We start from the raw sequence: 24,382 nt of genomic DNA on the forward strand, positions 1-24,382 counted from the left end.
GGCTGTGCCCAGCCCAGAGTGGGACAGGTGCACAAGAAGTGTCCGTTCACGGTGACTCCTGGCCTGGGGCCGGGGCGGGGGTGGGGAGGGAGGGTTCCCAACCATATGCCAGCACACATGCAGTGCTGTGGACACTCAGTCGGCCTCTCTGGGCCTGTTTTCTCATCCCCTGTAGAATGGGGCTGATTGAGATGTCACTCACATACTTCTCCAAGCACCCCTAAACCCCTGAGGGTAGCTGAGGGCACTCAGCATTTAGGGAGCACTCACCTTGCACCTGGCCCTTTCGCATGTGTGAACTCACTTAATCCCCACTTAATACCTCCGAGGAATTGGACATCATTGCTCAGACTTTACAGATAAGGAAACTGAGGTCAAGAGAGGTTATATAACTTACCTAAGGCACCCAGCAGGGCAGTGGGGTTGCTGGGATGGGAACCTGGGTCTGACTCACTTCAAAGGCCTTCCCAGCCTGATGCAGGGCTAGAACAGATACAGAGGAGGGCTTCCCACCAGGCCTGGGCCTATGTCACCATGTGACCATAAGCACTCAACCCATGGACTGTCTTGGTGAAATGGGGGCTGGGTGAGATGGTTCCTAAGATGCTTTCTTTTTTTTTTTTTTTAATGTTTATTTAGTTTTGAGAGAGAGAGAGATAGCACAAGCAAGGGAGGGGCAGAGAGAGGGGGAGACACAGAATCAGAAGCAGGCTCCAGGCTCTGAGCTGTCAGCACAGAGCCCAACGCGGGGCTCGAACTCACAAACATGAGATCATGACCTGAGCCAGAAGTTGGATGCTTATCTGACTGAGCCGCCCCAGACGCCCCAGGCATTTTTTGCTTTAATGCTCTGGCAGGAGGGATTTTAAAAACAAAGAAGTGAGATGGCATCCCTGCCTTCTAGAAACCCAGAGTCCAGGTAAAGGCAGAGGAGCTTCCCCCGACCACCTGCTGGCAGCACCCACAATGGGGGCTGGACTGCGGAAGGCTCAGGGCGTCCCCACATGCTTTCTGCAGGAGGAGGGGTCCCAAGGACCAGAGAGCTTGGCCTCCCGCCCCCCCCCCCCCCCCCCCGCGCCTCTGGCAGGTAGAGGGCTTGGCTGGCAGAGGGCTAAGCCGTGGGGGATGTGAGGATAGGGCTGGGAAGGCCTGTCTTATTCTGGAAATACAATTGCGTGGCCAGTCACTCTGGAAGGGTGGCCTCAGGGTCTTTCTTAAGGGAGAAGGTACTGAAATGAAGTAGGATGCTCACAATTCATCTGCTTTTTAATTAACTCGCCCTGCTGCCTTAAGTGATTCCCTGCTTACGCTCATTCTTTTGAAAATTCCAAAGTGCTATTTCTGACCTGTGATTTACTATTGCCGTACGTCTCTATAAGCAGTGTTTTAGCTTAAGTGGCAGTTGCATATTAATTACAAAGTTAATTATGTGCTGTGTAATCATGCTGTAATTCATTAGTTTACTCTACACTCTTAGAGCCTCATGCTAATAGCAAGATCTGACAGAGGGTTTCAGGAGTCACCAAGAAAGACCTGTTGAAAATCCAGCCGGCGGCCTCAGAGGACTAGAGATGGCCTCAGACTGGCTCCTTGGGACCCACTTGCCTGAGCCGGGACTGGGCCTCGGGCCCCTTGAGGCAGTTCTCAGGACTGCGTGCTGCCTGCCCCCTCGCTGCCCAGGGCTCCAAAGACACACGGCCCAGAGCACAAGCTACCTGAAAACCCTCCTCTGCTGAGGATGGTGGAAAACCCAGCAGGCTCCCGTTTGCTCCCTGCCTCGGAAGTGCAAGGACAGGAACAGAATTTGCTTAAAATTGCTTACGGAAAAGAGAGTCACTTCCAGGTGGAGATGAACGGCTCAGATCACCAAAACAACGTGATCCTGATGGCATGAACACTGGGGCAGGCCCGGGAGGGGCCTTGAGAGGAGGTCCCAGGCGGTTGTTCAGAGTGGGGTGGGGGGTGCCAGGTCCGAGAGGGGGTAGGGGGGTATCTGGGATTTGGACCAAGGTCCCTTTATATCCATTCCCTTCAAGAGCATTCAGGGCTCTTGAAAGTGAGCACTGGCCACATTTCCCTTTCCCTCTTTTCCTGTTTTGCTTTGTCTCCTAATGAAATGATGTGCGGGGTCACTGGGGCCTGGCTGTGAGCCTTGACCCCACTCCTTAGACAATCTCAAGAGCCTCTGAGACCCAGGTGCCTCGCCTATGCAGCCGGGTGAGAGCTCCCCGCCTCCAAGCACACAGTGGGAAGATGGACGGGAAGGAAATGTGGGCATTTCAGACCCTGCCCCTACCTGACTGCTCCAGGTCTTCCTAGGGATTTTTTTTTTTTTTTTTTTAATTTTTGAGAGAGAGGGAGGAATCTGAAGCAGGCTCTGCACTGACAGCAGAGAGCCCAATGCGTGCCTCGAACTCACGAACCGTGAGATTGTGACTTCAGCTGAAGTCAGCTGCTCAACCAACTGAGCCACCCACGTGCCCCAGGGGACCCTTTTCAAAGAAGAAGCATCTCTGTCTGGGCCCCCGAGTTCTCAGCCACTGAGGAATCACCCTTGACCCTCCAATGGCATTTAAAAGTCAATGTGAGGAAAGCCAGGCCCATTGCAATCCCCCCCACCTCCCTTGCAAATCAGCAGATCGAATTTCAAGCCATGAGGGGACAAGAAGGCTGTGACCTACCCCGGACATAGCGATCTGGTGGCTGAGACCCTCTGCTTTCCAAATATAAACCTGCTTGCTTTATTTCTGCTGACAGCTGAATGAAAAAAAAATGTGGAAGTCCTTCCCCTTCTGGCTCCAGTCAACAAGAGGAGAGAAGACTGAGAGCCCCAGCTGGCATGGGAGGAAGATAAATAAGAAAAAACAAAACATGTCCTTGTGCTACAGTGGAATGTTTAAAAAAGAGGTGAAAAGCACAAGGTCAGGGGCAGATTTCATTTTCTGTAATTTCAGCAGGCTCAAGGAGGAGGCGGCATGCTGCCGACTCGACAGTTTCGGGGGAATCAGTTTTGGAGGGAACTCATTTTGGGGAGGGGGGAGAGGGGTGTCTTAACAGCCAAAGCACTGTGGTTTCCTTTCCAGGGAACACATTGGTTTCCCTGGCAACAGAGAAGTCCAGCCTCCAAAGTTCTGCCGGGAGACAGAGGCTTGGCCTGGGATGCTCCCAGCAATTATCTACAGCCAAGGCCTCACTGTCCTGTTCGCCTGGGTCGTGAGCTGGGTGGGAGAGGTGCAGAGATGTTGGCGCTGCAAAAATGAGGGCACCGGTCTTCATCTCTCCTGGCCCCGCACTTGTGCAAGGAGCCACTCATCCTCAGATCACCACTTTCCGGGGCTTTATGGAGCAGGTGAAAGTGCCAGAAACACGTTGGAAATGAGCTTGAGTTCGAGGGCACCCAAGGACCTTGAGGGCATAGTGAAGGTTCTAGGGTGGCCGGCCGATGGCCCAGCAAGGCCAAGCCTCCTGTCTGGCACACTTTTCAGTGGGGGTGGGGTGGAGTGGGGTGGCTGGCATAGGGGAACTGTGTCCAAAGAAAGCAGGTCCACCTCCCTCCATCTGGGGTCGCTCAAGTGGCTCCACACGCAGTACATAGGTTTTAGGGCCCATCTTCCCAGGGAGGAATATTTCAACATCTGGCCTGGGAGGACCCCCTCCGTGCGCCAGGTGCGTGTGGGGGGAGTTGGGGGCAGGCGGGAGAAAGGAAAGGAGGCAGAGAGGGGTCCTGCCATCGCATCACAGAGCACTTCTCTGGCCGCTGGGTGCTGGGCTAAGTGCTCCACACACATCATTTCATTTAATTCGCCCTCTACTTCCCCGGTGAAGCAGGCTCAGTTATTCCTCGCTGGAGGGAACTCAGGGGGTCAAGTGACCTGCCCGAGGCCACCCAGTGAGAGGCACACTTGTGAGCCACACCCGCCAGTCCCCATGCCAGGGGCAGGGAAGCAGAGCGACTCTGGCTGGAGATGTCCTCCCCTGGTGGCAGAAGGGACACAGAGGTTCTGAAAATCACTCCTCTGCTCCCCTCCCCAGAGCCTCCCTCTGCCTCTAAACGTTCCCCAGGAAGACAGGCCCAGGAGCAGCCACCTGCTCCGAACCAGCAGTAGACGTGGCACTGGTGACGTTCCCCGAGGGGCTGATATCGTGTCCTTTATAAACCCCATCTCCCTTAGGCCCAGACAGCCCCCACAGAGTAGGGAGAAGCAGCCCCTTTTGTAGATGAGGGACTGGGTGCTCCGTAGCATGCCCAAGTTCACCCAGCTAGCAAGAAGAAGAGCTGGGATTCAAGCCCTCGTCTGATGCCAAAATACAGATATCCCTCTCTCTCTCTCTTTCTTTCTTTATTTTTTTAAGTAGGCTTCATGCCCTGTGCGGGGCTTGACATGGGAACTGACGCGGGACTTGATGCGGGGCTCGAACTCACCACAATGGGATCAAGACCTGAGCTGAGATCAAGAGCTGGACGCTTAACCGACTGAGCCCCCCAGGTGCCCCTACAGATATCTCTTAACTAGTGATGATGAGGAAAAAAGCCAAGCCTTCCTGAACCCATACCATGTGTCTGTAATGTTTAAAGCATCCTACACATGTTAACTTATTTTATTCCTCAGCCATCCTATGAAGTACATGCTATAACTGGCTCCATTTCATGGACGTGGAAACTGAGGCATGAAACTCTGTAAGCAACATGGCTAGTGAGACATAAGGCCAAGGTCTGGAGCCGGCCAGGCAGACTCGGGCTGCCCTAATAACTCCTATAAGGCGCTGTTTCTCCCACCCCCGGGACATCCTGTCTCCCAGCCTGGAGCCATTTATTCTGGTTGGTTCTGGGGCCCTACAAGGCTAGGCAGCAGTTAGAGACCTGGGTTTTTCCCTTCCCAGAGCTCAGCTCCCTGGAGAGCGTCTTCTCCCACCCCGGAGAACGCAGGCGGGACCCAGACTGCATTTCCGCCCGTGCGTGTGAGTGCGCGCACGTGTGTCCTCAGGCCCCTGCCGCAGCCCGGGTGTGCGCGCAGCTGATTTATAACCCTCAGAGAAAACAGAATTGCAAATCTCACCCACAAATCTTCCCTATCGAGGTACTTGTGACAGGCAGACATGCTGTGAATTCCCAAGAATAGGCAGGCCCCCTCCCCCCCGACCCCCAGCCCTGGCTCCCTCAGGCTCCCTGCTCCTGAAATGGGTCCAGTTGAGCCGGTGGCTCAGCGCGGGGTGTGGCCGCTGGCCTGGGGGCCCAGTCCCGCACATCAGAAGTGCTGGCCCTGAGGAGGCCCCAGAAGGCACAGGTTTGCCACCCCTCCCTGTGGGCCCCAGCACATGCGAGCCCTCGTCACTGGTCAGACGGTGAGGAGCGGGCCCATTAGCACCTGCAGACCCAAAAAGGGGACCCGAGCAGACACCTATCGGACACGCATCGTTCACCTCACTCTTCTGTGCCGTGTGCTGTAGGTTTGCTTCATTTGAAGCAAGGCTCGGGGAGGTTATATGACTTGGGCTCGGACCCCAACACAGGCAGCCCGATTCCAGAGCCTGTGCGGGCAACCACCCCACGGTGTTCCCCCAAATCCTCCAACCCCATCAGGGGGCCCTGGCCCTGGGCCTGGCACAGACACTCACTCCAGAGTTTCCCTCCAGAGTGGATGACAGGGGGCCCGGGCTGGGTCTGGCTGGGGTCACCCCTACGGCGTGTGAACCACCAGGAGACGCCTCCGGCTTCTGCACACCCAGAACCAGGGCTGCCACGCTCCGGGCCTGGCTCACGCTGTCCCTCCAAACCCCGCTCCAAGGGGCACCGTGGTGGATGAGCAGCGAAGGCGCCCGGGCTCTCTTCCTCCAATCCTGCCCTGCAGAGCACACCCCCAGCCGGCATGGGGGCTGCGGCACACACCACGGGGCCACGGGACCCAGCACTTGGGGCCTCGTGGGGGCCTGTGACGGTCCGCTCTGCTGCCTGTGGGCGGGAGGATGAGCACAGCAGGGCACTGGGGAGCTGCTCCCGGTGCGGGGTGGGCAGGCCTACTCTGGACTCTGCTCTAGTCTCCAGTGTGATCCCGGCTAGTCCCCTCTCTGCCCTTTTTTTTTTCCCTTTAATGTTTATTTATTCATTTTCAGAGAGAGAGACTGAGACAGAGAATCTCAAGCAGGCTCCATCCTGTAAGCATAGAGCCCGACGGGGGCTCGATTTCACCAACCGTGAGGTCATGAGCTGAGCTGAAATCAAGAGTCAGACACTTAACCGACCGAGCCCCCCAGGCGCCCTGCACTGCCCTTTCTGAGCTGTGGAAAGTTTCCTAGCTGGAAAATGGGCTCGGTGTGTCTACATGAGGGCTGGGGGGACTGAATTCTGTGAGGAGGAGAGTCCAGGACCCGTGAGAGGCCATGCACACACACGCGCACACGGACACCCACTCTGCACACACGGACACCCACTCTGCACACGCAGACACAGACACCCACTCTGCACACACGTGTGCACACGGGCACCCACATGCACACACGGACACCCACTCCGCACACGTGTGCACACACACACGGACACCACACTGCACACGCACACATGTGCACACACAGAGCTGGGATGACAGTGGTTACAGGAATCCCCATCCCAGGCCAAAGAGCACTCCCCACCAGGCCACCCTTTCCGTGAGGTGTGTCTTGGGGTCGGCATCAGGGTGACTCCAGGTTCCTCCCCCTTCTCCAGTTCAGACTCCCTCAGTCCCAAACCTATAATTCCTGGCACAGAAAATGACAGCTTTGCCCAGTGGCTGCCCTCAGCTGATGGGTGGGGAGCTGGGCGGTAGCCGTGGCGGTGGCTGGGAGGTGGGCCCGGGACACACAGCCTCTGAGTCAGAGGAGGTCAATGGAGGGGGCCCGGTGTCATGGGGACTATGGACTTTGGGGCAGGGGGACAAAGATGAGAGGGAAGAGGGGGAAGGGGTAGGCACAGGCCCCAGGGTTGGCTGGAGGCTGGCCCTCTGCAGGGCATGACCCAAGGAGGGTCAGCAAGGGGTCATGAGCCTGGGACCAGAAGCACAGGGAGGGGGACCTCAGCAGGGAGGCTCAAGGCACAGGGCCTGGGACCTGAGGCAGGCTGGGTGCCTGCAGGCAGCAAGCCAAGCACCACCCGCGGTTCGGGTTTGGGGTTCGGGAAGCTGTAAACACACTGATTCCTGGGCTCTGCCCCGGCCTCCCTGGGACGGATGGGGAGCCAGCATTTTAAAATGAGCCCTGGGGTCTGCCTGCCGCTGAGAACCCCTGGGTTTCCCCTGCCCCAGGGAGGCGCTGGGGCCTCCCCTGCCCGTATGCCCTCTCTCAGCCTGGGTTTCCTCCTCTCAAACTGACAGCAGGAGGAGGTTAGACTTGGCGATGTGCGGGCTGCGAGGGAAGGGCGTTCAGGTGCACAGAACAGCCTAGACGGAAGCTGGACTGAGCGCAGTTGGAAACCTGCCCAGGCAGGCTGGGCCGGAAGGCTGGGGGTGAGGCTCGGTCTAAAGTTAGGGTTAGGGGCAAGGGTGAAACTGGAATGGGAATCAGTGTGGGGTTTCTGTGAGCAGAGCTGCCCCAGGAAGGCAAGGTTGCCTGCGGGCACTCAGTACCCCTGAGCAGGGGCCTTCGGCAGATGTCCTGTAGATCACGAGGAGGGACCGGCGGAGGCGATCTGCTCTAAGAGAGGCAGCAGAGGGGCCCGGAGGAGGAAGGGGGTCCCGTCAGTGTCCCCTGGATCAGCCTGAGCACAGCCTGGAATGACAGGCCATGAGGCAGGTGGAACCCAGGCCCCAGGGAGGGATAAGCCCATCTGGGTACCAGGGCTCCTGGCTCCGGCCAGGATCAGGGCCATGGGGACAGCCCAGCTCAGGCCTGGAGGCAAGGACACCTTCCTGGGGCCTCCGGAGGCCGAGACTCTGCTGGCCCAGGACTCCCTGCTGTCATTCCCACAGCCACCATCCCCTCGATTCTCCTGCTGGGTATTCGAAGTTCCAACCTCTTTTAAGAGGGTTATGCTTGAGGGTCACCGGCATGACCCCGGTCACACAGGAGCGCTGGGGTGGCCCCCTCACGCATCTCCTCAGCAGGTGTCACCAGAGAGGCCGGTGGAGCCCCAGGACTGGTCCCGGCTGGGGAGGGGGCTTACTGCTTTCGTCTGGCCCCCCCTACATGCCATCGTTTCCCTCGCTCTTGACCTCTAGGAGGCTGTGAGCCATGAGCCCACCTTCACTCTCAGTAATCCTCCAGGGAGGAGACAGATGGACAGCCAGTAGTACAGGTGGATGGGAGGCCAGTCAGCGGAGGATGGTCCAAGGGTGGGGATCTAAAGGCAGGGGCCCAGCACAGGGGCAGGTGGCGCAGGGGCAAGTGCCCCTACTGCCCACCAGCCTGGTGCGCCTGCTCACCTGCCGCCCGGTCCCCACTTGCCATGGCCTTGCCAGCCCCTTCCCTGCCCCCGTCTTGGGCCTGAGATGGCTGTCGCCATGGCAACCCTGCTCATTCAGACCGGGATAATGAAGCCAATGTGTTTTTCATTTCCATGAGCGGGAGTGCGAGCGGAGCGGGGGAGGGGCCTCTCCCCTCTCTCCCCCCCGTCGGCCCTTCCTCTGAGGGAAGGCAGCCTGGAGAGAGAGAGAGTGTGTGCTCCCCTGACGAGCGGACGCACAGACACCCGTGGGAAGGGGGTGGGACCTGGAACCACCAAGCTCTCAGGCCACCGTGGCAGCCATGTGGTTGGACAATGCCAGCTGGAGTGGCAGCCTTCTCTGGCAACACCTAGTCTAGGAGAGGTGGCTTGGAGACAGGCACCGCTCCATTTCTAGCTGTGTGACCTTGGGCTAATGACTTCACCTCTCTGGTCTCCCTTCAGTAGTAGGAAGGTCACCAAGCATTTCTTGGGTCTCTTTCGAGTGTCTGGCCTTCTGCGTTCCCTGGAGAACCTGAGACGCCCCAGACAGAGCCCTGGTGGTCCAGGAGACCACAGGTCGGCAGGAGGAGTTTGGAGCAGGCACATTTGTCAACTAGGAAAACAAGGCCAGCAGCTCTTATCTGTTGCCACCTATCTCTCAGTTACTATCCAAAGGAGAGGTGTACGTGAAGTTCCACATGTGAATGTGCCTCATGCACACAGTAGGTGTTTTACGTGTCAACTTCCCTGTCTTCTTTGTCCTGGGCCCATGTCTCGCAGCACACACGGCAGATGTGTCAGAGATTCTCACATGCGAGTGAGTGCTTGAGGCTGCCCTAACGGCTCTCCTTTCCGTCTTCACCTAGATAGAGACTTGCCCATTCAGTTGGAGGTAAAACTGAGGCCTAAGCAGGGCTGGGCAGGGCTGGGCAGGGCGTAGGGGCAGTGGCCTCTTACTAGCCTGTACCCTCTGTGGCAGAGCTCATCTGTGGCCCCGAGGGGAGACAGAGCAGGGCTGTCTGGGAAGCCCACGGCCCACAGTCGCCACCAGTCACACCCCCTCCTCCAGCACCTCTCCAAGGGCAGGAAGCCAGAAGCACTGGCGCAGAAAACCCTGGCCTGTCTCCCCCTGCCCCCCCCCCCCCAATAATTCAATCACCTTGGAGGCCAGTGGCCCTCTCTTCTGGCTGGGCTGACAGATTGGAGAGAGAGGGAGGGGAAGCATGCGGAGGGAGGGGTGGGGGTGAGGGGACCAGGGAAGCCGACATGGAAAAATCAGAGCAAGTCTTGAAAAATGAAGAAATAAACCTGCCAGGAGGGAGACAGCCTCCATCCGTCCTCCATAAAGCTGTCTCAGGGCCGCCAAGGACGTCAGGGGCCGGAGATGGCTCCTCCTGGGACCCCTGCTGTCCCCGCCCGGCCGGGCTCCAGCCCACGCCTGGTGAGGGGCTGGGGAGGAGAGGGACCTGGGGAGCTTGAGGGTTAGCAGGGGCAGCGGTGTGGGAGGCACAGCGACGGGGAGAACAGGGCTGGGAACAGGGGCCTCTTGTCAAGTCAGTGAGCCGATACCTGCACGTAGTAGGTACTCAACATCAGACTGACTAAAGGAATGAATCTCTGTCTTCAGGCAGCTAGCAGGCTGGGCCTCTGTCGCAGGCTGACTAGCCCCCAGGATGCAGGTGGAATGCATTCGCCCATTTCACAGATGGGAAGGCGGGTCAGACGGGCCCGAAGTCACATGCCAAATCAGAGTTGCTTGAGTCCTCCAGGTCCGTGCCAGGGTGCCTTCACCATAAACTCCAGGGTTGGGGGTCTCTCTCCACTGTGTCCCCACCAATGCCACATTACACCCAGGCTGGGGACCAAACAGACCTGTGAAGGGGGATATGGCCCTAGCCCTGTTCGACTCCTTCCATGGGACCATTAAGGACTGTCTGGGAGGCTCAGTCTTAAGTATCTGATTCTTGGTTTTGGCTCAGGTCATGATCTCACAGGTTCGTGGGTTCAAGCCCCGCATCAGGCTCTGTGCTGACAATGGGGCCTGCTTGGGATTCTCTCTTTCCCTCGCTCCCTGCCCTTCCTTCACTCATGCTGTCTCTCTCAAAATAAACACACACACACATGTCATTTTCTAGGAACACTGAATGACCCTGGAAACTGTTTGTGACATAAGTTAAGTCCCAAAGAGAAGGAGAGAAATTAGAGTCACCAGAACGAAATACACCAGAATGATGGCCAGCATGACCAGTCGTTGGGAGGATTACGGACAATTTTTCTTTTTCTTTCCACTTTTATGTGACTCCCAGACTTTCTACACGTGCATCACTTTTACAGTAAGGAAAAAAGGGCACCTTTGGCAGTGAAAATAAAAAAAAGTCGCTTCCACTAAATGCTCCTTGTGCTAGGCTCTTCATCTGACTTGGTCAAAGTCAAGGCACTCTGGCTACTGGAGGGAGCAGCTCTGCACAGACCCACACGGCTGTCCGCCAGGCTTCCCGCCACGGCCCGGAGGCCTGCTTGAGGCGCCACGGGCACAAAGGAGGGGACTGCGGCCGCCCTCACTTCGCTGTGTGACCGGGTGAGCCCTGACCCTCTCTGTGCACTGGTTCCCCCACTTGTCCTTTGTACCTCCTGGGAAGGGTACTGAGGGCTAATGCTCGACCTACGCTCGGAAGCCCTTATGATTAGGGGGACAGGGCTTCTCTGACTTGGAGGGACACCGTCTGCGGCAGAGGGGGCAGCCGAGGTGCCTCCGAAGACAGGGCAGGCTGGCACGGGGCTGGAGGAATGGCGGAGCAGCGCCAGGAGGCGAGGGGCCAGCCCTCACCCCCTGTTTACAGTGGAAACACAGACTTGAAAAGGTTTCACTTTTCCACTGTTTTTGTGGCGGTGCTGTGGGGAGCAGGGCTTCCTGAGAGCGAGGCCAGCTTTCTAAGGCCACACGGAGTCCAGCCCCACACTGGCCTCCGACAGGAAACATCATGTTTTCAATTTACGGGTCCCTGCCAGGCGCTGGGAGCAGCCGCGCTGCACCGGCCAGCTGTGTGGGGAGAGAGCTTCCAGGCCTTGCTGCATTTGGGAACCCTAGCAGGCCCACGGGAGCTCCGGGACCCTGGGGCGCGGACCCCACGGGAGCCCCAAGGGGCCTTGCCCCAGAACAACTCTGCTGCAGGTGCCTGACGGTTGACATGGGGTCGTTAGCAGCTGATGCACTGGCTTCCTGGGCTCCCACGTCGGCGAGCCCTACTCCCACAGACGGGGAAACTGAGGCCCATAGACAGAAGAGGCTTCCCAATGGCGAAGAGAGAATGACCTCCAACCAGACCGGAAGATTCTGGACTCAGTCCCCTTGGCAAAGGGAGACTGTCCCCTGATGACAGTACTGACCAGTGAACGCCACCAACCCAGGCACCGTGATCACATTTGAGCTCAGAGCAAGCCTGTCAGCGGTCTGACCTTCATATCTTGCAGATGAGGAAACTGAGGCCCAGTGGGGTTCAGGAACCTCTTAGGATCACGTCGTGGGCAACCTCAGAGCTGGGGGCCCTGTGCCGAGCGCCCTTTCCCCACCCCACCCTGGGGCTGCTCTCACCTCTGTTCCTTGCTGTCTTGTCCTTTGCTGTCCCATGGGTCCCTCCCCTCTCCAGGTGCTTCTGCAAATTCCTGGTAAACAGTACAATGCCTGTAGCAGGATGTGCATTCAGCCAGTGTACACTGAATGCGCAGGGCTACACTGATGGGGGAGGGAGGTTGCGTCCTGGCAGACAGGAGGCCCTCGACGCTGACAGCCAGCCGCCCTGTGGCACGAATGGGCAAGGGGACTGTCAGGAAGGCCACAGAGCTCAGTGCATCCCTGCTCTTTCTTACCCCGCTAGAATGTCACTTTCCTGCGGGCAGGGGCCTGGCTCCTGCTCACTGCCATTTCCCAAACACTCAGAAGAGCGCTGGTACACAGGCAGTGCTAAATAAATGTCTGCTGAATGACTGACGGAGGATGGTGGTGGGCAAGAAGCTCTGCTCACACTGTGGTTTTGGAGAGACCTGGAGGCGTGTCTCATTAGCCACGTATTTATGATGTTTCCAGGGGAGGAGGAGACACGTCCCTGCCCGAAGGGGCCGTGGGGCCAGAGCCACAGCCCCAGCCCATTGCTCGGTGGCGGCTTTCACCCAGGCTCTTCTGCCTGGCGCCCTCCCCACGCCCCGCTGCTCGAGCTCTGGGCAAATTCCAACACCAGACAAAGGGCACATTTTCAGGGATCATAATCCCTTGCTTGTTTGTTTTTTTCACCAACTGTCCCCTCCCTTCTTCTTCCTCTCCAGGGCATTCCTGTTCCCAAACGGGAGCCACCTTCCAGGGGAGGGACGGCCAGGCCCACACTGGCTCCCAGGAGCCCTCTGAACTGGGCCAGGGAGGCTTACTATAGACACGGATGCAGAACCTTCTCTGCAGGGACAAGCAAGGCTGCCAGGGGGGCGGGTGCGAGGCCCAGGCTCCAGGCTGCCCTCCTGCTGGCCGGCCTGCAGGGAGCCCAGCTGTGCCTTCGGGCGTGGGGAAGAACCGCGCCCAGGCCCCAGAGGGGCGGGTACCGTGTGTGCACGCCTATGGGGAGGGGGGCAACGCACGCGCACGGGGGCGCACACAGGCCCCGAGAGGGAAACTAAGAGACTGAGAAAAAAGACAGCAAGAGACCCAGTGAGAATGAGGGCACGAGTGAGGAGGCACCGAGAGAGTCCGGAAAAGGCCCTGGGGGCACAGGTGTGGACGGGGTGTCCCCTGGAGTTGTGCGGCTGCCCTGGGCAGGACAGACACGAGACAGCCAAGGAAGGAGAGGGACAAAGATGGGTGCAGGAAGGAACCACAGAGGGTGCAAGGATGAGCACGATAGGGAGGGCGGGGGGGACAAGCCAGAGGCACGGAGGCGGCCCCGGGGCAGACACACAGAGCAGGCCACAGAAGCAGCAGCTCCGAGCCCCGGCGGACTTTTGCGGGTGCTCTCCTTCCCTGGTGGTGCAAGGTCGGTGTCTAGCAACGGAGAAAGGCAGACTGCGGGGCCCCGAGACACCCCGCTGAGTGCTGCTAGGAGCGCTCTTGCTCTGTGCCCTCCACGGCCTCTCCCTTCCAGCCTGCCTCCCACTCATGCTCAGGGGGAGAGCTGGGGAGGAAGGTCAGACACAGTGGGGCAGGAGCACAAGGAAACTGTGGCACCCACCTCTGCGATGACTCGCCCCCCCCCCCCCCCCCCCCCCGCCCCGGCCAACAAGCCCCTTCCTGTCTCTGGGCCTCAGTTTCCCCTGGTCCCACAGCTCCCCCAGCTTCTATGGTCCTGTGTCTCTGAAATCTCCCATTTAGCAGGTGCACTGTGTGTGTACCTCTCTCCACCCCACCCCCGTTTCTGCATGAACTCGTTGACCTCTCCCATTCCCTGCACCCACCAGGCTTGCATTTGAAAGCCCGGACGTGCAGGAGGACATCTCGCCTACAGCTCAGCTCCCCGATGTGAGTACCTCTTTCCCGACAGGGGAGCAGAGCCTCTACCTGAGCCTGTCCTATCTCTGGGCTCTGACACGGTGCAATGAGAAGTGACACACCGTGTCCTTTTCTGTGTCGGGGTCCTTGCTGGCTCCTCGCTGCCCACTGAAGAGAGTGTGAGCCACTGGACCTCATCACGAACCACTGCTCCCGCTCGCCTCCCTGCAGCCAGCAACTGGGTGCTGGCTGTGCCCTGTGTCTTCATTCACACGGTTCCATCTACTTTGTGCTGGCCTTTCTCTGCCCCTCCCAGTGGGAGCTGTGTGTTCCTGGCATCCCTAAAGCCAAGCAGCTCTGGCTGCCAGAGTCCGAGTCGGTGGTGGGAAGGGCTCTGGGCCCGGATCAGGCAGGCCTAACCCAGCTGCTTCAGCAAGCCCAGCTGGACCTGGGGACACACCTTCCCCCTGCCTGGTCCTTCTGGGCCCCAGGAAGGAGGCCTTTTTCTTCTCATTTTATGACCAAGAGGAAGAGCGTCTGGGAGGTCAGGTGATAGGGTCTTACAAAGCTTGGGACCTGGAGGTTCAAGATACCTGGTATGTCGGAGACAAAACCCACCTCTCTTCCCTGACAATGCCCAGAGTAGGTGCTCGGTGTCTTGGGTCTGGCTTGGGCTTGAAAGTCAAATGGAGCTGGGTTCAAGTTCTGAGCCCATCTCCCAAGGGTTGTGTGACTTAACTTCCCTGCTCCACAGTTTACTCACTTGCAAAACAGGCGTTAGGAAAATTAAATTAGATCATGTGTACAAAGTATACGATGCAGGTGCTAATTAACACAATTATCATTGAGACTACCCCAACACACACACACAGTAATATCACAGTGATTAACAGCAAGGACTGGGTCTTAAATCCTGGCTGCATGATCCTGGACAAGTCACTTCTCTCTCTGTTTGCTGAACAAGGTCTATTCTTAAAATTCTTCCTCATTACTCTCTGGGAGACCCTTCCCCTAACCCCTAAAAAAGCAGCAGGTTGTCCTTGGGGGCCTGAGGGATTTGCTGGCAACAGGGACACACAGGCTGTCCCCTGAACCTTTCCATCCCCTTCTGCACTTACAGGCACCGAGCTCCAGCCGCCTCCCAGAAACGCAGTCCCAACCCCCTTGGACGCAGCCAAGAATGTCCAGCGCCGCTGAGCCCCAGGTGGAGGGGACCCGGTGTCCCTGGTCAGCTCATTCTTTGTGCAGAACTGGCAGATTTAGAAAAGTCCTATTGCACTGAGATTAAGTGCCTGTAATTCCTGTTGAATCTCCCACCTGACTCACCGCCTCCTCCCCGGGCTGCCCCACAGTCATTACCATTTAAACACCTGAATTATCAAACCGCCGGACACCAAAGGCTAGCAGATAATTTACTTGCATTACAGAAGCCCGAGTCAGGGGACAGGCCCATTCTCTAACCACTGGGCGTTCATCTTCCCACGGAGCTGGGAAGGGACCAGAGGGACCAGAGCACAGATCGATAATGGAAGCTGTCAAATGATTTCTCAGAGTCTGTGTCTTCCACCTTTATGTGAAAAAAGATGTTCCGCACGTGGGCTGTGAGGGCTGGGGTGGGATGAGCCCACGGGAGCATCAGAGTCCAACATCACGAGTTCCTATCCTGGCTTTGCCACCTGGAGACTTTGGCTGTCTTCCTAACCGCCTCCTGCCTCAGTCTCCTCATCCATTACATGGAGACGATGCTGGTCCCACCTCAAAGGGTGTCAGACCGAGGGAGCCCCCGCACTCTCTGCTGGCCTCATTACTATTATTGCTCTCATTATTAGGACAGTGCCTGTTATTAGTTAACAGATTGTGTGCTTATCCAGGGTCCTGGTTTGGGCGATACCCTGACCCAAGGCTGTGCTTTTCCTTTCTCACCTTCGGCCCCACAGGAAATCCTTAAAAAATCCTCTGAGTGTCAGTCTGCTTCAACCAGCCTCCTCTAGGAAGCCTTCCATATCCTGCACCTCCCAAGGGCTCCTTCTCCTTGGTCTCAACACTTCCCTGGTCCCAGGGCACCGAGTATGAACAGTTCTCTTCCCTGCAGGCGAGCCTCGGAGGTTGGCTGTGCCAACCTGAGGGCTGGCATAGAGTCTTCTGTTGCCGTATGTCCCCAAGAGCAGAGCACAGATCCATGCAGACAGTAGGTGCCTACTAAACCCTGCTGCCCTACTGCCTACAGATGGAGAGTGGGGGGAGGAGGAACCGGCTTATGCAAAGGCCTCAAGGTAGGTCCTGTACCAGGCACCGGTGTGAACCGAGGGCCCGGCTGGGCTCCCGGCCCAGGGAGGAGGTTGAGCCGCCCACCCCGGCCCACACCCAAGGCTGGCTGTGTAAGCTGGATGCCAGTGGTCAAAGGAGCCCTGGTCCCTCATCTGAGTGACAGCACAGCCCAGACTGCACCTTGGGTCCTGACATCATCCCAGGTTGGGGGGAGGGGTGGGGACAGGCGGGTAAACGCCTAGATGGTGAATAATTCCTCCTCTGTCACCTGCCAGGCCCCAGCCGCCTCAAACAAGGTCTCATTAGGACAGGGCCAGTGTTTCCACCTCTGCTTATGTACTCCCTTGAGCAACAGCGAGTGGAAAATAGGAGGGAGCCAGAGAGTGAGAGCCTTTTCATTCTGGCTCATGTTGGCCTCCCCGTGGATATTCCTGGAAACTGTCCATGGGGGCTGTCCTGGCTGGGGTGGGGGACCGGGAGCGAAGCGGGGGCTGCTGATTCAGTCTGACAGTGCAGATCAAAGAAGGGCCCAGTGTTTTGGAGCAGGCAGCCCCTTAGTCCCTGTCCTGAGATGGCCCCATTTCTTCCCAGGGGCAGTAGAGGGCTGGTTTAGGGCTCAGGCCTTGGGGGGAGGGGGCTATCCATCCCAGAAAGACATCCCACGGAGAGGTGTGGTGAGTGGCCAGGCACGGCCCAGAGACCAGAGTGCAAGCCAAGAGGCCTAGGTTCCAGCACTGCTCCCCATTTCTCCCTGGGTGACCTAGCAACTCATTGTCCTCCTGAGGCCTCAGTTTCCCCATCTATAAAAGAGAGGGCTCCACAAGGCCACCCCCCAGTCCCGACACTCCAGGCCTCTGTGTGTGTTAATGAGTAAAGCTCCGAGCCCCTCCGAGGAGCCAGATACCCCACCTCATCCTGCCTCCCTCGGCCGGCTCCAAGTTAGTGGGCCCTCTCAGCCTGCAGAAGACGTTTCCGATCTGAGGGGACTCGGCAGATGGCTGCTCATCTAAAAGCCTCCTGGGAGGCCCAGGGGAACCACCACTAAATGACACATCACGTCCAGGGAGCAGCTTCTCTGTCCCTGAGGCTCTGAGGCTGGCCAGCGGCTGATGGCCTGAATACTCTGTGGCCAGAGGGAATGGGGCTGAAACCCAGAGGCCTGCCTCGGAGGTCCTGGCGGAGAGGCCCCCAGGGAATGTCCTTCTTATTACCAGGGGGTTAGAAGAATACAAGGAGCCCTTACAGATCGCCGAAAGCCCTGGTGAATTCAGGAGAAAACTCAGCCACAGAAAGGGACAGGTTTACCCTAGTTCAACCAGGAAGGCTGTGCCACTGTCCAGGGCCCAACCTCTAGGCCAGCTCCCCTTTACCAGCATCCGTGTGTCCCAGACTGGCCGGATCATAGGTGTTAAATGGGGCATTGGTTAAAAATTCAGAGCCCTAGGCCCAGCTCCAGACCCACGGAATCAGACTCCGAGAGAGAGGCCTGAGGGTCTGCATTTGAACAAATGCCCCTGGAGACCTGTGTGAGCTGGCACTTTGGGGAAGCACTCTGTCTCCATCTTGAATTGCCATCCTGGAAGTTTCCACTGGAGAGCTCCAGAGAGGACCCAGGAGGCCAGGTTCTGGGGGAGGGAAGTATCTGGCTACCAGACTCAATGCCAACCTCACGCAGACGTTCTGGCGCTGGGGGGTGGGAGGCAGCTCCCTGTGGGCATCCATTGTGCGTTACCAGACATGACTGGTGCCACGGCACTACTGCCTCATATCTTCCCCACAGCAACCCTTGCAGGCAGCCAGGCCTCTCCCCATTCGTTGATTTCCCTCATCTATAATCTAACAGAAGGCTCAGGGATGCAGTAACGTGGCCAGACTCACCCAGCTGACAGGAGGCAGGGCAAGGTCTTGAACCCAGAACCACCTGTTCCTGAAACGCATGCTTTAACCCCATGGCATACTGCATCCCTTCCCACACTGAAGTGTCCATTCACCATGAGCAAACCCTAATGTGAGGTGGTGAGCTCCCCAGCAGCAGAGGTATGCAAGCAGCAGCTGGAGGAGCCCCTGGCAGGCACGGGGTGACCTGGACCGGTCCTCCTGGAGCTGTGCCTGGGAACAGGCTAAGCTGGCTAAATGATGTGAGTCTGTTGTGTTTCTTCCACACACAGAGAAAACTGTTTGGGGCTATTTACAAGCGTTAGTTCATCAAAGTTCTCCTGGCTCAGTCCATGGCCACGTGCAGAGGGGGGCTGAGAGCCCTGGCTGAGAGGACGTCTTTCAGGAGCAGAGATGGTGGGGGTGCAGGGGGCTGGCTCCCCAGGCCAGGGTGACCCGGGGCAGGGGGAGGTGGGAGTTGGGTGGAGGCAGGGCTGAGAGAGCCCACCAGGGGCCACCCAGGGAGAGCCGTCACACGCCAGGCTGTGGGCCAGACGGAGGGGCCGGCGTGGGAGCATCCCCCTGGGGTTCTGAAGCGGAGACGCTCCCGCAGGCTCTTAAAGAGGCCCCCAAAGGGCCTCAGGGAAGCAGTGGAGGGTCCCCAACAGCTGTGAGGCAAGATGTGCTGCTTCCCAAACCGGAACTGAAGAAGGGTGAGAAGCACTTAATAGGAAAGACAGATGTGAGGGAAAAGCTTTCACACGATCGCATCCACCGGACGGGTGGGCGCAGGGCCGGTGCTCCCCAGTCAGCTCTCTGGGAGTTATGGGTCCCCGTAACCCCAGGGGATGTGGAAGCTTCTCGGGGCAGTGTGCCCAGGAGCCCGGTACACGGACCCCTGAGGGAGCACACCGAGGCCGCCGTCTCCTCCCACGCCTGCACTGGTCACAGCCCAGGGCTGAGACGCCTGACGAGTGGACCCGCGGGCCGGGGACCTGGGGCTGAAAGGGCACACAAGCTCTGCAGCCCTCAGCGCGCGGGACGAGGTAGCCCTTCTAGGGAGGCTCCTCCTTGGGCAGTGACCCCAGCCCTGCCTGTGGCGGGCGACCCATGGGGGGAGGACAAGCCCAGCACCTGAACCTTCCAAGACTTCCTGCCGCGATCCCGGAGCAGAGGCAAACGGGGGTCCAGCTGGCATCGGAGCAGGCAGCACGTGCAGCCGGAGGGGGCGGCAGGTACTAAAGGGGGGGAACTGACTCCGGGGGGCACAGGGCTCCAGAGGGGCCCTGCTGCTGCTGCTGTGCTCCTGGGAGGTCCCTCCAGGCCGGCAGCCAGGGGCAGGGCCGGGATCTGGGGGGGGCAGCTCCCTCCTCCCCCTCCTGCTCACAGAGCTATCCCTGCCCCGGGCATCTCCCCACCGGCGGGGGTCCTCCGGGCCCCCAGGGACACGCACTGGGGCACCTCTGCAGGTCAGATTGCGCTCCAGTGTTCTAGGCTGTACCCCGTGTGTGCGGTGATGCCCAGCACTGACCCCCCAGCTGGCTCAGCCTGTGACGGTCGTTGGTCCAGGGCCATCTGGGCATTAGGCGGGAAAGCGCCAGGGCACCGGGCCCCGCTGTGAGGAAAACGGAACCTTCACAATGTTCCCTCTCTTTGAAGGTTTGGTAGCGTAGGTACTAGCCCTAGTCCTGTCTACCTCAGTTTACCTCTATGGCCAGTGACGCATGCCCTCGTTCCTGATATTGAACCGCAGCACGCACTCACCCTGCCAACTCATCTCTGCAAGGTTGCCTTTCCCAGCCTCAGTTTCCCCACCTGCAAATGAGGGAAAACACGGGGCCGCTGAACACCACTGTCTGCATGTGGTGCCTGCGTTAAACACACACCAGGTTTCAAAGACTTTGGAGGAAAAATGAGCCTAAAAAGAGCCAATAGGTGATCCAATACAACTATAAAGACAAAAGAGAAGATAAGGGGGGCAGTCTGGTGAGCTGCGGCCGTGCAAGGAGGCTGGGGCAGGCCGTGGAGGCTTCGAATGCCAGGCTGAGTGTGCTGGGCACACGGCAGGCACTCCCAGGGAGACTGATGGCCAGGGATGGGGGCTGAAGGGGCTCCCGGAAGGCGTCCAGGTGAATGGGGGCGTCTGGCCAGCAGAACACCCCAGCCTCCCTCACAGACCGCTGAGACCCTCCAGCCCCGTGTTCTCTGAGAGTCCACCCTCTGGTTCCTTCTCCCCTCGGGAGAGGACAACTTATTTATTCATGAGCATACACTGGCTCCTGCCAGCCAGCCAGCTCTTGAACACCTCACTTCTAATTACAGCAGGAGTTTTATTAGCGCTGGAGGGCAACGCCAGGTTCCAGCCGCCTCTGTGAGTGGACACACCCCCCCTCTTGCTTGCTTCCCTGCCTTAGCCTGTGGCCAGAGGCCCAGGTGCCCAGGACAGTGCAGGGCAGCCGGGGGTTCAGGCTCCATCCTGAGCGGTCGGCGCGGTGGGTCCCCGGAGACGGGATGGTGTCCACCCTAGTTCAAGGCCACACGCGGCGTGCAGCGTTCAAGGCCGGGAGCACGCGGGGCACTGCCCTGGATACCTCCAAAGAGCAGGGTGGGGTGAGGGGAGCTGTGTGCCCCCAGAGTCGGGAGAACAAGGCTCCGGGCCACAGGTTGGGAGCCCGGGAGGTCTCAGTTCTGCTGAGTCCTGGCAATGACAGAGGCGATGACACAGAGCAGACACAGAGCAGATGTCTGCGGACATGCCTAGCTAGGAGTGTCTCTGAGGGTAAGGAGAGCGGAAGTGAGAAGGTCCTAGGGCTCAGAAGGAAATTCCAGAGGGAGCTCCATGGGGAGTACTGGACACGGCACAGGGAGAATGTGGGTGAGCTAAGGAGGCAGAGTGGGGCGGCCTTCGTGAGAAGACGGAGTTCCTTCCCTCCGGAGGGAACAGACACCAAAGCACAAAGCATGGGTGTCCAGCATGGACAACCCCTCTTAGCAGCCTCTTCCAGCCCTCCCCAGGGGACCTCTGGGAGGGGGTCCCCTCTCTGCCCGTCCAGCCTCCAGTGTCCACCCTGGAGCACTGCAGATTCTGTCTCAGTGCTCTCAGGAATGCTCTAAGTGCCCTCCCACCCAGTCTGCCACCTGACTGCCCTTTGCAGTCCCAGTTTGCATACTTTTGGCAACGAGGAACTCACTACTCAATCAGAGGGCAACTTAAAAAAAAAATCTCCAGACAGCTCAGACTCTTGGAAAGTTGAACTTGCGGACGCCAGGAAGGGGCCCGAGCTCTGTCGGCCAGTCTGTTGGGTAAGGCTGTCCTTTGACGTTAGTTTGCAAAGCGACAGAGCTGGCCCTTCACTCCAGCTGTCATTCCAAGTTATAACAGAACCAGAGAAACGATGCGCTGCAGCCAGTACCAATTTCTTGGTACTAGATTGGTCAAGTTCATCCACTCCCTCCCTCAATTAATGAAATATCAACTGGGCAACTACCCTGCACTGGGCACGAGGACGTGGTAGTGAACACATATCATCACAAGATTCTTTCCTAGTTTGACACCCGCCCTTCCCCCATTTTACAGGTGGCAAAGCTGAGTCCAGGGAGAGGTAGTGACTTGCTCAACATGGCCCAAGGAGCTGACGGTGAAGGGTAGAGCCTGACACAGACTACTATAGGCACTGACCATCTGTCAGCCCCAGGAAGAAACGGAGGAGCAGGGAGTCCACCACCCACCCCCAGCCGTTTCTAGGACTCTATAAAGTATTGATTACCACCCTTGCCTTGGGTGGTTTTCTTTTCTTTTCTTTTTCCATCGAGGCTTTCTAGTCTTCCTTTTTTTTTTTTTAAATAAACTCCAAGCCGCTCCTATGATTAATTACCAGCTGCCTAATGCCTCGCCACCGGCAATTTCTGGAAAGGGAATGAATTACCTTGAAACACAGCCGAAAAGAGAACCCACCGTGAAGGAGAATTCAGAGGTTACCTCACAATTAGCAGTGGGGCCCCGGAGACTTATCGAGTTGCCGGCAGGCCCCCTGGGGAGGGGCGGTCGCCAGCCTTCGGAGGGGCTCCCAGAGCGCAGCCAGGCTTGGAGGGCCAGGCAAAAGCACAAGGCGGGAGGGGGAGGTGGTTTCCTGAACACCCACCTCGGGCCTGCCTGTGGCTCCGCCCCTGGTCTCGAAGGCATCACGGGCTGCTTAATTCCACGGTTCAAATCCCCACGCCACTACTTACAGCTCTATGGGTTTCTTAACCACTTTGAGCCTCTGGAGAACGAGGCACTAAACACACCTCCTCACGGGATTACTGCAGGGAGAAATACGTATTTAGGGAGTGTAGTGCCTGGTACACAATAGACTCACTAAGCTCTCACATTTAAAAATATTTCAGGCTTCCAAGCATCGCCGTAACGGCCTTCCCAACAGGGTTGGTATAGTTATCCTCATTTTCTGATGAGAACCCTGGGCCCCGCTCTCACAGAAGTGAAAGGACTTGTCCAAGGCCACGAGCCTATAGCAGGGAGCCGGGATTTCCGGCAGCCCTGCCCTGCGGTTCCCGAGCCCGAATGAAGCGTGCGGCATCCCAGGGCTTCCCTGGCCCTGTGTCAGGGCACCTGCGAGCACGGGGGCCTCAGGAGGGGAGCTGAGGGCGGCAGGGGCGTGATCGGGAGAGGCCTTGTGCCAGAGCAAAGACTCTGCCTCCCCCTCGCTGGGCCCCAGAGCCTTGGGACAAAGGGCCCTGGCCTGAGTCAGCACTTTTGTGAAGGCCTCTCATCTCTGGGTTGGGAGCCGCAGAGCAAAGAGGGATTACACAGGTCACCCTCTGGCACCGGGCCAAGTGGGATCAACTCTAAAATGCCGCTCTGTGATGAGACATGCTGGTGTCCCGGCCAGAGGCAGGGCCGGGAGACTCAGCCTCAGGACCCTCTGGCTCTGCAGCTCTCGGCAGCTCCCTGGGGAGCCCCCCACCCCCTCATTATGTTGGATGACTAGTTTGTGTCCGTCCTGGCATTTCTGGGCACTCGGGGAGGAGGGGATATGGGAACTGAGGTGTGTGGAAGGAAGGAAGGGTCCCAGTACCCTTGACAGTGACTCTGATACGTCCTCCTGAGTGCATCTCCACCCGCCTTTACAGACAGGTAAATCAAGGTGTAGAGAAACCGCACAAGGTCACGGCGGCCAAGTGGCAGGGCCGGGATTTGAATGCGGTCACTCTGGACCCCAGAGCCAGAGTTGTGCGTACACCTCAGCGTGTTGGTTGGAGAGAAAGACATGGGCAGCCACAGCACCTGTTTCAGCAAACAGGCCTTTCTGCTCACTCGGGCCACTTCCTGTGCGGCTGCTGTGTTGCTTAGCGTAAGGGGCCCACGTGCCATGGGGCTGAGTGGCACAGACAGAAATGCTGTGCGAAGGCTGGGGACGCCAAACCTGCCCCTCCCCTGGTGCTCTCCCTCCTCCCCGACCCCGTGCCCTGGCAGGCACTCTGGAGGAAGGCCAGGTCCTCGAGGCCTCTGGGGGCACTTCCCAGGGCCAATGAGGTCTAAGCAGGGGGAGGGGCAGCACCCAACCCGCCATGAGAGCTGAGGCCCAGTCAAAGGCGCATATACCAGGCCGGCACCTACTCCCCTCCCCATTCAGGACACGCCGACCCCTCCTCCAAGCACCCAGGCCAAGCCCTCCCCCGCCCGCCGCACACCTACCTCAGTGACCTGCGAACCACCAGCGTCCCGCCTCCGGTCAGCAGTGCTCAGCCCCCGCACCTCACTCCAGCTCCATCCTGCTGCAATGGGAAGGCGTGGTCAGAGGGGCCCCTGGCCGCGGGCCCCGGAGCCGACTGAGCTACCATAGCCCACCCGTCCACCTACCGGGCAACGCCAGGTATCCCCACTGGACAGACGGAGAGTCAGAGGGGCTGAGGGGAAGGGGTCACGGGGATGGGGCGCCCTGACACCAGCAGTCCCCGGGCACCCCGCATCTGCCAGTTACCAGCTCTGCGGAGATGTTCCTGGCTTCCCTGGGTTTTGGTTTCCTCACCTGTCAAATGGGACCACAACATCTCTCAGGCTTTCTAGGAGCATCTAAGGACATACGGGGACAGGAGCACTCGGGATTGTTCATTCATTTGCTCAAGAAACACTAGACACACACCCTGAGCTGTGAACGGGATGGGGGTTCCCGTCCTTGTGGGGATTCCGGAAGTTACACACTACACAACTAGAAGTGGCATCGGCCAGAAAGCATGAGTACAGGGGCCACACAGCATAGACTCAAGGTTCAGGGGAGCCTCCCTGGGGAAGTAAAGTTGAAGGATGAGCCAGAAGAGAGGCAGGCCAAGATGTAAGGAACAGCATTCCAGGCAGAGGGAACAGTATATGGGAAGACTCA

The 24,382-nt window shown here is 58.4% G+C and overlaps 1 protein-coding gene across 6 annotated transcripts in view; it reads right to left on the reverse strand.

Annotated features, from left to right (window-relative positions):
- Nucleotides 1-24,382, reverse strand: part of ZMIZ1 (zinc finger MIZ-type containing 1) — a 231,926-nt gene that overhangs the window by 120,934 nt on the left and 86,610 nt on the right. For 4 of the 6 annotated variants that reach the window (XM_039240534.1, XM_039240535.1, XM_039240528.1 and 1 more), the window contains one exon: nt 23,698-23,777. The exons of 1 other annotated variant lie outside the window; for it this stretch is intronic. The gene's annotated coding sequence lies outside the window, so the exon portion shown is untranslated. The remainder of the gene's footprint in view (nt 1-23,697; nt 23,778-24,382) is intronic. One more of the 6 variants, XM_039240529.1, reaches the window with a different exon arrangement.

The sequence above is a fragment of the Hyaena hyaena genome, unplaced genomic scaffold, assembly GCF_003009895.1.
Source record: "Hyaena hyaena isolate Hyena2069 unplaced genomic scaffold, ASM300989v1 scaffold_176, whole genome shotgun sequence".
NCBI classification, from domain to species: Eukaryota; Metazoa; Chordata; class Mammalia; order Carnivora; family Hyaenidae; genus Hyaena; species Hyaena hyaena.